Here is an 11,225-nt window from a genome sequence, read left to right as displayed (position 1 = left end):
TGGTAGAATTATATTTCACCAAGTTCAAGTTCATCTAGATTTGGTGAAGTATATAAATGCCTCGAGTTCATCAAGATTTGGTGAAATATAATGCCTCGAGTTCATCTAGATTTGGTGAAATATAATGCCACAAGTTCACCTACACTTGGTGAAATATAATGCTATCAATTCACAGACTTGGTGAAGTATAATGCCACAAGTTCACCTAGACTTGGCAAAATATAATTCTACCAGTTCACAAGCCACAAGTTCACCTAGACTTGGTGAAGTTTAATGCCACAAGTTCACCTACACTTGGTGAAATATAATGCTATCAATTCACAGACTTGGTGAAGTATAATGCCACAAGTTCACCTAGAGTTGGTGAAGTTTAATGCCACAAGTTCACCTAGACTTGGTGAAGTGTAATATCACAAGTTCACCTAGACCTGGTGAAGTATATAAATGCCTCAAGTTCATCTAGATTTGGTGAAGTATATAAATGCCTAGACTTGGTGAAGTATAATGTGAACTGATAGCATTATATTTCACCAAGTCTGTGAACTGGTAGCATTATATTTCACCAAGTCTAAGTGAACTTGTGGCATTATATTTCACCAAGTCTAAGTGAACTTGTGGCATTATATTTCACCAAGTCTAAGTGAACTTGTGGCATTATATCTCACCAAATCTAGCTGAACTTGTGGCATTATACTTCACCAAATCTAGCTGAACTTGTGGCATTATACTTCACCAAATCTAGCTGAACTTGTGGCATTATACTTCACCAAGTCTAGGTGAACGAAGTATAATGCCACAAACTTGGTGAAGTATAATGCCACAAGTTCACCTAGACTTGGTCTAGGTGAACTTGTGGCATTATACTTCACCAAGTTTAGGTGAACTCGTGGCATTAAACTTCACCAAGTCTAGGTGAACTGTGGCATTATACTTCACTAAGTCTGTGAACTGGTAGCATTATATTTCACCAAGTCTGTGAACTGGTAGCATTATATTTCACCAAGTCTAGTTGAACTTGTGGCATTACACTTCACCAAATCTAGGTGAACTTGTGGCATTATACTTTACCAAGTCTGTGAACTGGTAGCATTACACTTCACCAAGTCTAGGTGAACTAGTGGCATTATATTTCACCAAGTCTAGATGAACTGGTAGCATTATACTTCACCAAGTCTGTGAACTGGGAGCATTACACTTCACCAAGTCTAGGTGAACTTGTGGCATTATACTTCACCAAGTCTGTGAACTGGTAGCATTACACTTCACCAAGTCTAGGTGAACTTGTGGCATTATATTTCACCAAGTCTAGATGAACTGGTAGAATTATACTTCACCAAGTCTGGATGAACAGGTAGAATTATACTTCACCAAGTCTAGGTGAACTGGTACCGTTGTACTTCACCAAATCTAGGTGAACTGGTACCATTATACTTCACCAACAGCACCTTGGACTTGCACTAGACAGACTAGTAAGATCTTGAACTTACCATTGATATATAGGTAACATTCCGTGACCTAGATCTGCTGTGTTAAGCGAATGAACCCGTTTGGGACATAATCTAAATCTAAGCGACCTAGATGGTTGTGCAAAAAAATAATAATCTTGGAAATGTCATAGGCAGGCATAATCCACAATGTTCGATAAATGAGATATTGAATACGCCCTTGGTAATAGTGAGTAAATACACAATACTGTATTAAGTAAACTAAAATCGGGTTTAGATCCACTATTATTATCCGCGTCCAGCATGTGTCTACTGTTTTAAAATTGGTGACGTAATAAAAAGGACTACATCAAATGATATATAAGGCACGAAAGCATACGTAAAATAAAAAAGAATTAAATGAGGGAAACTAAAATCATATTCTAAGAAATGGGCCATTTTCAAATTAGCAAAAGCTGTATATAAATTATTACTGACAAAGTTTAAAACTAACCGAAACACAAGTATACAGAAGAAATCATGTTGTTTGAGTTATTTTGTGTGATGGTGTAAGTACATTAACCAAGAAACTGAGTAAGCTAGGTTGACTCAGCCTGAGTTGTAAATAATGTATACAGTAATCAGGAGATGACTCATCCAATAGCAGACAGTTAAAAAAATCTGAATAAAAAAATGGTAAAAACGCGTAAAAAATAACTAACGTAGATAATACAAAACAAGACGCAGCCTGATTTATGTTTGAGATCCTAGCCTAAACAAAGTCAGTTTTGTATCTGGTCAATTTTATATGTGTTCAAATATGTTATAGTTTCCTAAGCCTATATAGAAAATTAAGTAACTTTAAAATATCCTAAGTGACAAATCAACTCACAACTACAGAAGAAAAGTGATGCTCAAACAAGCAGTCCAAAGCAAATCTTGTATTTCTTGCTCTCAACTTGTTAAACCTCCTACCTGTTTATGCTGGCTATCCAAAACCCTCTAGTCATATGTATGTATTTCACAATCTCTTGCTCTGCGCAGTAGTGTGGAAACTTCCTTTCTGACTCTTTCTGCAACCCAGAAAACATTGTCCTCATTCTCCAACTTGTACGAAGAAAACTCAGTGACTACATCTGCGTTCTTTTAGCATGACTCGTGTTTTGGTTTTCCTTTTAATTACGTTTAATAACATTGTATTTCGATCTGGAAAAAAATTAGATACTCGAAACATCATAATTTAGTCAATAATAATAAACTTTTAAGATATTTGTAACTTGTAGCCTCTCTAAATGACCAAGGACAAGGTCAGGTCACGCTAATAAAAACCCTACAATGAAAGGCAGCTCACTGACGAAGACAATTAAACCAGCATAGAAATATATTCCAGGCACAGTCGTTTATGTAAAACTACGTTATGATACATAATATATGACCAAATTGTTTGTTTGTAGTTAAGCACAAAGCTACACAATGAGCTTTGTACACTGCCCACCACTGGTATCGAAACCCAGTTTCTATCGTTGTAACTCCGCAGACATACCTCTGTGCCACTGGGGGCTTCTGACTAAATCTTGAATGCTATACACAACTACTGTTCCATTCAAAACTTCAATTATATATGGAATAACAGTTTGATTTGAATTTCGTGCAAAGCTACTACGAGTGCTATCTGCACTAGCAGTTCCTAATTTAGCAGTAATATACTAGAAGAAAGACAGCTAGTCAAAATCACTCATCGCCAACTCTTGGGCTGCTCTGTTACAAACGAATAGTGGGATTTACCATGAATGTATAACGCCCCCACCTCACGTCTGAAAGGGAGAGCATGTTCAGTGAAGGGGATTCGAACCCGCGACTCGCACATTGCGAGTCGAGTGTTCTAACCACCAGGCCATGCCAGGCCTCTCTAGGGGTTAAATCCTACAGTTTGTGGGCACGTGTCTTGGAGAAATTCCTTATTCTGACCCCAGTGGTGAAACACTCCCGTTTCCAAAGTGTGCTAACTGAATAGTTTTGTGTAATTTTTAACATACGTGTTCAATTACATACTACCTATATCACGTGCAATGAGGCGAATTTACTACACATTTAATATACAATACACTTGTGGAAGTAAGAAAACTAATTATGTGCATCAAAAGATTTTCATAAAGTCCGTTGATCTTGTCTAACATATATAATTCTAAAATTAATTACCAGAGAATTGTAGTATTTGGTAGACGAACTAATGAGACGATGGGAAAAACGATTCCAGTACCAGAGAGCTTTAGTCATGAAATCTGCAGTGCCAACATGCTATAATATGTCTACAGCCCTTGTCTCCTCTCACTAGACTTTAGTCATGAAATGTGCAGTGTCAACATGCTATAATATGTCTACTATCCTTGTCCCATATTTTTTACTTTTGTGAGAGAACGTGATACACAGTTGACAGGTTCAATCCATCTTCTAACAGCTGAACTTAGCATCGTATGCTACATTTACGGTCTGTCAAGTTAACGGACGCTTCACGACTTGAATCACCAGGGTTGAAATCTGGAGGCCTTGCTGAACATGCGTGGAAAATGACTACTGATTACTCCTTCCCGAAAGCACGTCCCAGCAGTATGTTGACAGTCCGAGCTGGAGTAATACCTTGCATGAAGATAGTTTCATTCAGCACTCTTCTCTGAAGGATAGAAATGACCCATCGGTAACGCTCACCGTTCACTGTCGCTGTACTAAATCCGTTGTTTGGGAGTTCCTCAAACAAGTTAGGCCCAATTAAAAACTTGTTCGTGGTTTTGATTTTCTCATTATGTAACGATCTTTGAAAGTTAATGGATTTCTCCTACAAACATGTGCGATTGTTGGCTTGGCCATGTAGTGAAATGTGAGTATCATCAAACTATAAAGTATTGTCTAGCTAGGTGCCATCCATCCTCACTCGAGCCAAAAATTAAAATGCAAAGCCAAGCCGCTCATATGCCCCTATTCGTAAAAGTCATGGGTGGTCTGTAACGTGTAATGTTTAACGCATGACCTTCTAGTGTCCAGACTGCTGTTGGTATTCTTGGCAACTTGTACTGATGGTGGATCTTATGTAAGAGTTTCCTCCTCTAGTAGCAACAATTGTTTACCTGATTATTACTACAGTAGCACCCATTGCTTGCCTGGTTACCACTACAGGCTCAACATTTGTTGTGGAGTGACTTTTAGGAGTTGCAGTTTGTTTGTTTGTTTTATAGGTTTCTTGTAAGTCCTCTCTTCTCACCAATTACACTTCGATAGGATTTTCATGATGCACCACTGTTGTTACAATTACTTTAATGGTACTTTTAACGTTCAGAGAGACCTGTTAGAAGCCGTTTATAAAGTCAAAATAAATTGTAGCATGTTTTATTATGGTTTTATGCCGTTGATAGGTTGCAGCGGCTAGGAATGACTATTTTTAGCACAGGGATCGCTTTTCCAACGTCTAATCAGCTCATATGCTCTCTGATAATTGGCTTTTGACCTATGAATGTTATAATAGGCCAACTAACTTCATAGTAATCCCATATATGCTCTATTATAAATATTTGTTAAACTTATTTATCATAGCTCTACGAGTACTTTGAGTAAAAACTATACATGTAAACCAAAACTCATGTTTGAGACATCAACTATAGAAAGTTTCATACATACATAAATAATCTTTGAATGAAAACTGCATGCATGCGCAGGTAAAATATGGTGGAGAAAATAAATATCCATAGTTCCATTAATAAAAGCGGCATAAATATTAAAAAGAACTATGTTGCTGTATTTTTAAAATCACACAAGTTATCGGTTGTAGCCTAAATGACAACATATCTAGAAAAAAATCATTTTTTCGATTCTTCTAAGGTAAAAATCCTCAGCAGAGAAGCCAAAATTAATATACGAAAAATAAAGTTTGTTTTGAATTTCGCGCAAAGCTACACGAGGGCTATCTGCGCTAGTCGTCTCTAATTTAGCAGTGTAAGACTAGAGGGAAGGCAGCTAGTCATCACCACCCACGACAACTCTTAGGCTACTCTTTTACCAACGAATAGTGGGATTGATCATCACATTATGACGCCTCCACGGGTGAAAGGGCGAGCATGTTTGGTGGAACGGGGATTCGAACCCGCAGATTGCGAGTCGAGCGCCCTAACCACCTGGCCATGCCGGGCACACGAAAAATAAAAGAAGCTATTAATCAAAAACATAAACCTATTATTAACAAATAATAAGGTAAGGTATTCATTTATATCTATTTTAAGTTCCTTTTTCCTTGTGTATAGAACGAATTTCAATACTTGGACTCAGGCCTAAAAGCTTTATTTATATATTCCTAAATGTGACAGCTCAAGTTGCTTAGTCACATGTTTGTAATTTAGTATTATTATAGATTCTCAAGTGATTCCTTTTTTTTTAATCAGCTTATGTTAGCCTCAGTTTTTATATCTCACCTGATGATGCCAGGTGAAATGTTGTGAATAAAATATAAAAAAAGGTATTTGGTAATGTTTTATTTTCTACCTGAACGGTACGGTCAACTGGTCTAGATATAATCATCCATAATTTTGAAATGCTGACCAGAAGGCGGAAAACACTCAACAGCACCAACCGCCTACACGACTACCTTTAATCAAATAGCGAGATTGTCTGTCGCAGCTGAAAGTTCAGAGTATGTTCAGTAGCAAATGTACAGCTCTAACCTTGGATTTCCATTGTATAATGAAACTTTCGAGTTAAATAACCTAATATACATGTTCGAGAAACTAACGCAGTAATTTTACATCATTCAATGTTTCGAAAAGTTAAAATTACGTTGCCAAAATGCATACCTTTAATGTCGGATAACTATTGTTTGCCTACTGTTGTTCTTTTTTATGTTATATTCGCTAGTTTAAATCAGTGTTTCTCAAAGTGGGAGTTGCGGCACCCGTGAAGCTTTTTGTGGGGGGTCGTCAAAAAAGGGGGCCGAAAACAAAGATGCTGATTTAGTTTTAATTCTAAATAAACAATAAAAATTATCAAACTTTTCTATTCTCATCAAGGGAGCCTCAGACTAAAAGGGTTTGGGAACCACTGGTTTAAATTATCTTATTAAAAATACTCATAGGCTTAAAGTGTTTTATGCCGAAAGTTTGAATTCATCGGCGCTCATACTGGATATAGAACCACGATTCTGTTCTAATCTCAACTGGGTGATTTGCGATGTAAATAAGTATAGGCCGAAAGAAGTTCAATGTAGTGACTGTCTTTCTTATCAATCGAGCTGAACTGATGAGGGCTGAATCTGACCAAACTGTAGTTCTCTGTAGCTATCTATCCTCTGTCCACTGCCGGTAATCGATCCGCGTATTTTAGCGTTGTAAGTCCGCAAACTTACCACTAACCCACCGGGGGATTAAGGAGGGCAAACAAACCACACGTTGCCCTTTTTGTTTTATTTGTGCTTTATATTTTAATTGTGATGAACCATTCTGAAGAATAATTTTAACTTTTTATTTTTTAACCGATGTTCAAAATGAATAGCTCTTCCCGTTTTATAAATATTTGTTTGTTTGTTTTTTTTACTTTCAAAGCACTCGTTAAGGGATGCGTTTAACACTTGTTTTAGGACATACTTTACAAAACATTGAAGCGTCATTTTTTATTCATATTTCTGACACAAAAAAAAATAAACACGAAACACATTTACCCTGCTACCAACGTTAACATACCACTTCACAAACTTCCACCAAAACTTGTTTTCGACAATGGCTGGTGCGCATGCGTTACAAACCGGTTGGTACCGGTACTGAGTTACGAAATCGTTCTTGTCTGTATGCGGTCCATTGTCATAGGTCTGTGGACACGACTGGCTGGCCGTACGTTATTAAATATCTCTGTTCTGTTATCTGTGCCTTGTAATAGTTTGAGCGCGAAAAAAAAGGGCACCAGTTACTTCATAAGAGAGAGAAAGAGAGCGTTTATATATTCTTTCAGTCTCTTTCAGGTAAAATATTCGTAACAAATCGCCCTCTCAGTGACACAGCGGTATGTTTGCGGACTTACAACGCTAGAAACTGGGTTTCGATACCCATGGTGGGTAGAGCACAGATAGCTCATTGTTTAGCATTGTGCTTAACTTCAAACAAACAAGCAACAGAACGACTATAACACAGTCATAAGTCACTTCATAACTGTTCATCCTAGCATTAATATATATATATATATATATATCCTATCATGAAATATTAATTTAGAAAGATACTTTTCATACATTTGGAATCATGATTGCATGAGGCACTTTTCATAGCGCTTGTTACTGCTTATAGGAGATTACCCAAGAAACAAAACAAGGCCTTTGTCTTTACGAAACCCGTTCCAAAACTCTACAAACACCCAACAGAAAGAGTGTAAAAAACTTCGTTAAACCCCTAAGGTTGATGTTGACACATACTACAAAATTTATAGAGATCCACTAGCAACAAAAGTATGTTTTAAAAATGAGTTAAAACACGATTGGTAAGTGCACTAAGTCATTATCAATAACTTAAAAACATGTGTATTGAATATCAATGTCTGCGGGAATTGTGTTTCATAACCATAGGAAAATACGTCCGCTTTCTCTTCGCTAATGACATTATTTCTTCACATGAGGGCGCTGCATTTCGGCATATATAAAGAGTACGCTGATAGTTACCGGTATATTGAGTTGTTAGGGAATGATTAAGGATGAGGCAGTTACAAGTTATTTTTGTGTTCTTATTACAATGCTGTATTTTGTCGGGTGAGTATTAAATATCTGTTCCACTATTCTTTGTGTGATCGTTGAAAATATGCTTAATAGAAATGTTCAGTGTTACATAAATTATTAGCAAGGTAATTAGTTTTCGTTTTATTTTACTGTTTAAGAGTATTTTATATTAAATTTGAATAGCGTACGAGCAAATAATTATACGGTAAGTATGATGTATTATATGACATCAGATAGGATGTATTGCACATCTTACTGGTCTTCTCTAGGATTGTTCGTTTTTGATCAGTTACATGCCGCGTGAAAATCGCAAATTATTAATAACTAGGGTATAGCTAACTGTAATAAATAAATTTTGCGAAATCAAGCTCGCCTAATAGTAACAGAGGCAGAAAAATGCAGTCGAGGCAGTCAAACGTTGGTAAATTCCTTTGTGGGCCAATCAAAATTATTTATGAAATGAATCGGTGGCGTATTCATAGAATAATTATTTACACTACATCAACAATATCTTATATATAGAAAAGCTAGTGCATTTTGGTAACATTACATTCCAACAATGGCTTATGTCATGTTGCTTAGCACCAAAAGTGCATAATACTGGAATTTTTTTTTTAAATTTAATACTGAGACCACTGGTAGGAAGATATTGCTAGGTAAAACCCGCACTGAAGTTTTTTTTCTTTTAGTTCTCGGTTAATTGTCGAGGTGTGGGGGGTGGGGGTGAATTTACCCAATACAAACAAATAAATAAAGTAATATGTTTGTTCTCTGAGAGTTTGATAACTTTAAATTGTATTTGATATTTTTAAATTAACTTCGAGTCGTGAGAGCATGAAAAGAATGATAATCTGTAGATTGGATAATCTATAGAGAGATATTTGTATAGCTGTAACTTGTAAGAAATTGTACATTCGGTGCATAGTAATCGGATTTCGGGAGTTGGCTAGAAAAGTTTCTGCAGAATTGGCCGAATAATCGATAATTTTGTCTTTTCCAAAACGTTACTGAGTTTCTGTTCCATTATTTTACTAGTAACTTTATTAGGTTAGTAGGTGAAGGCTCTGAAAACGTGACAGCGTGCTGGGCGTTTTTATATGACCGCTTTCTGAAATAAATTATACACTTTCTAATCAATACCCAGCTTTATTTTTAAGTGGTCAAGGATAACTTGTATATTTTATATATTTGTATTTATCTAATTGATGAACAACAATGCATCATCATTTTGAACTTATTGTTTTGAAATGACCATGCTTCGTCAAAACATAATCCTTATTATTAAGGTAACTATCCCATACTTGTACTGAGCTCGTTTTAAAGTCGGTTTGAGTCTAAAATTATCCGTATACTGAAACCGCTCTCAGGAAGATTTGGCTGGTTAAAATCGGAACTGAGTTTTTAAATCTGGGTTAATATGCGTATGTTGGTAGGGGTGGTCAAATCATGTCACGTGTCTCGCTTGTAAACTTTAAGGTACAGCATTATCAGAAAGGTGCTAGTGTAACGGTTTTATCTATTAATTTCTTGTTACACTTAACAATCTTGAAGCATTACCAATTCATCACGTAGTTCAACCTTTCCTAAAATGTGGGGCGTGCCCTTGAACTTTGACGGGGAGGGGCGCAAATGATCTATTTGGGGGGAAGAGTCGAGCGATTAGAGTAGTTAATAATGCAAAATTAAGCGTTTTAATATTATTATTGATGATAACAGTAAGTAACTACTACAACACGTACATTATTTTAATGTGTAGTATATCTTGTCACTCTTTCACTCGTTTAAAAACAGATTGGGGGGGGGGGGGTAAGCAAGAAACCATATTTATTAAATGAAGAGGAAATACCCAAGAATTTGTCACTTGCAGATTTTACTTTTTAATCCTTCCTCGTATAAATATCATTGTTGTAAATAAGTAAGAACATGAGCTTCAGCATTAAACCCTAATACGCTCCACTAGTAACAAAGGTTCAATTTGACTGGACATCATTAATAACAAATTTTGCTTTATTTTATCCTACCATCCTACAATTTAACTTATTAACCTTTACACAAACCCATCAATGTTTTCTTGGCTAACCTTTTGTTATCAAAAGCTTTTTTTGGAAATTTAGGTACACCAGGTAATAAGTAACATCCGTGGAAGTTTTAGGTTAGTAAGTCATGAATCCGTATTGATTTTCTTTTATATCGTATTTCTCTAAATTATTTTGCAAAACTTTTTTTTTTGTAATCAGACTAGTATTTTTCGAACCTACAATAGTAAGCCTAACTTATTTATAATTTTCAGGGCACCTCTTACTACCGCTTTGAGTTGCTGTTACCCAAAACACTAGAACTTACTACAACACGTTTTAATGTGTAATATATCTTTTAACCTAACTCTCTCTCTCTCTCACTCGTGTAAAAACAGATGGGGTAGGGGTGCGCAAGAAAACATGTTTATTAAAAGGAAGGGAGAGGTGGGTGACAAGAGTTTAGGAAACTCTGTATTTTTTCGTTCTCGGTCGTATTGAAGAGAAAAAACATATCCCAGTGGCTAGCGTGCTCGGACTGTTTTACTTTGCCGCCTTTGCGGTAAATTTCGAATTCAAAACAATTAAAATCCTTGAAATATTCAGTTATGCAGACCTCTAATTAAATCGTCTGTACTCTTCACGTGGAAGTTGTGCGAGAGTTAATAGAGGAACGGGATACTAAAACTTTTATTATAAAGCTTTGTTGGAAATATAGAGCGGTAAAATTATTTTCGGATTCGAAAACGTTACGCGTGAAGGCTCGCGCTAATTGGATGGACAACATTTTGTTTATCTTAAGTTTTAGAAATAGATTACGCGAATGTACGTTGTCACATCCCTAATTTAAATAAGATTGGCAAGAATGCAGTCGTGCAAAGAAATAGTACCAGCTTGATCAATATATAAAAACGGGCTTCGCAGGGGAACCGTAACATTGGTATATTGTATTTTTCGATGTCTGGAAACACGTATTATTAATTATGACGACCTGTTTAACTTTGTCGTTGTCTATTTTTAGACTATCATAAAATGCTCACTGCAAAAAAA

The sequence above is a fragment of the Limulus polyphemus genome, unplaced genomic scaffold (assembly GCF_000517525.1).
Source record: "Limulus polyphemus unplaced genomic scaffold, Limulus_polyphemus-2.1.2 Scaffold2003, whole genome shotgun sequence".
NCBI lineage: Eukaryota > Metazoa > Arthropoda > Merostomata > Xiphosura > Limulidae > Limulus > Limulus polyphemus.
The sequence above is the reverse complement of the archived record's forward strand: the minus strand, read 5'-3'. Positions refer to the sequence as shown.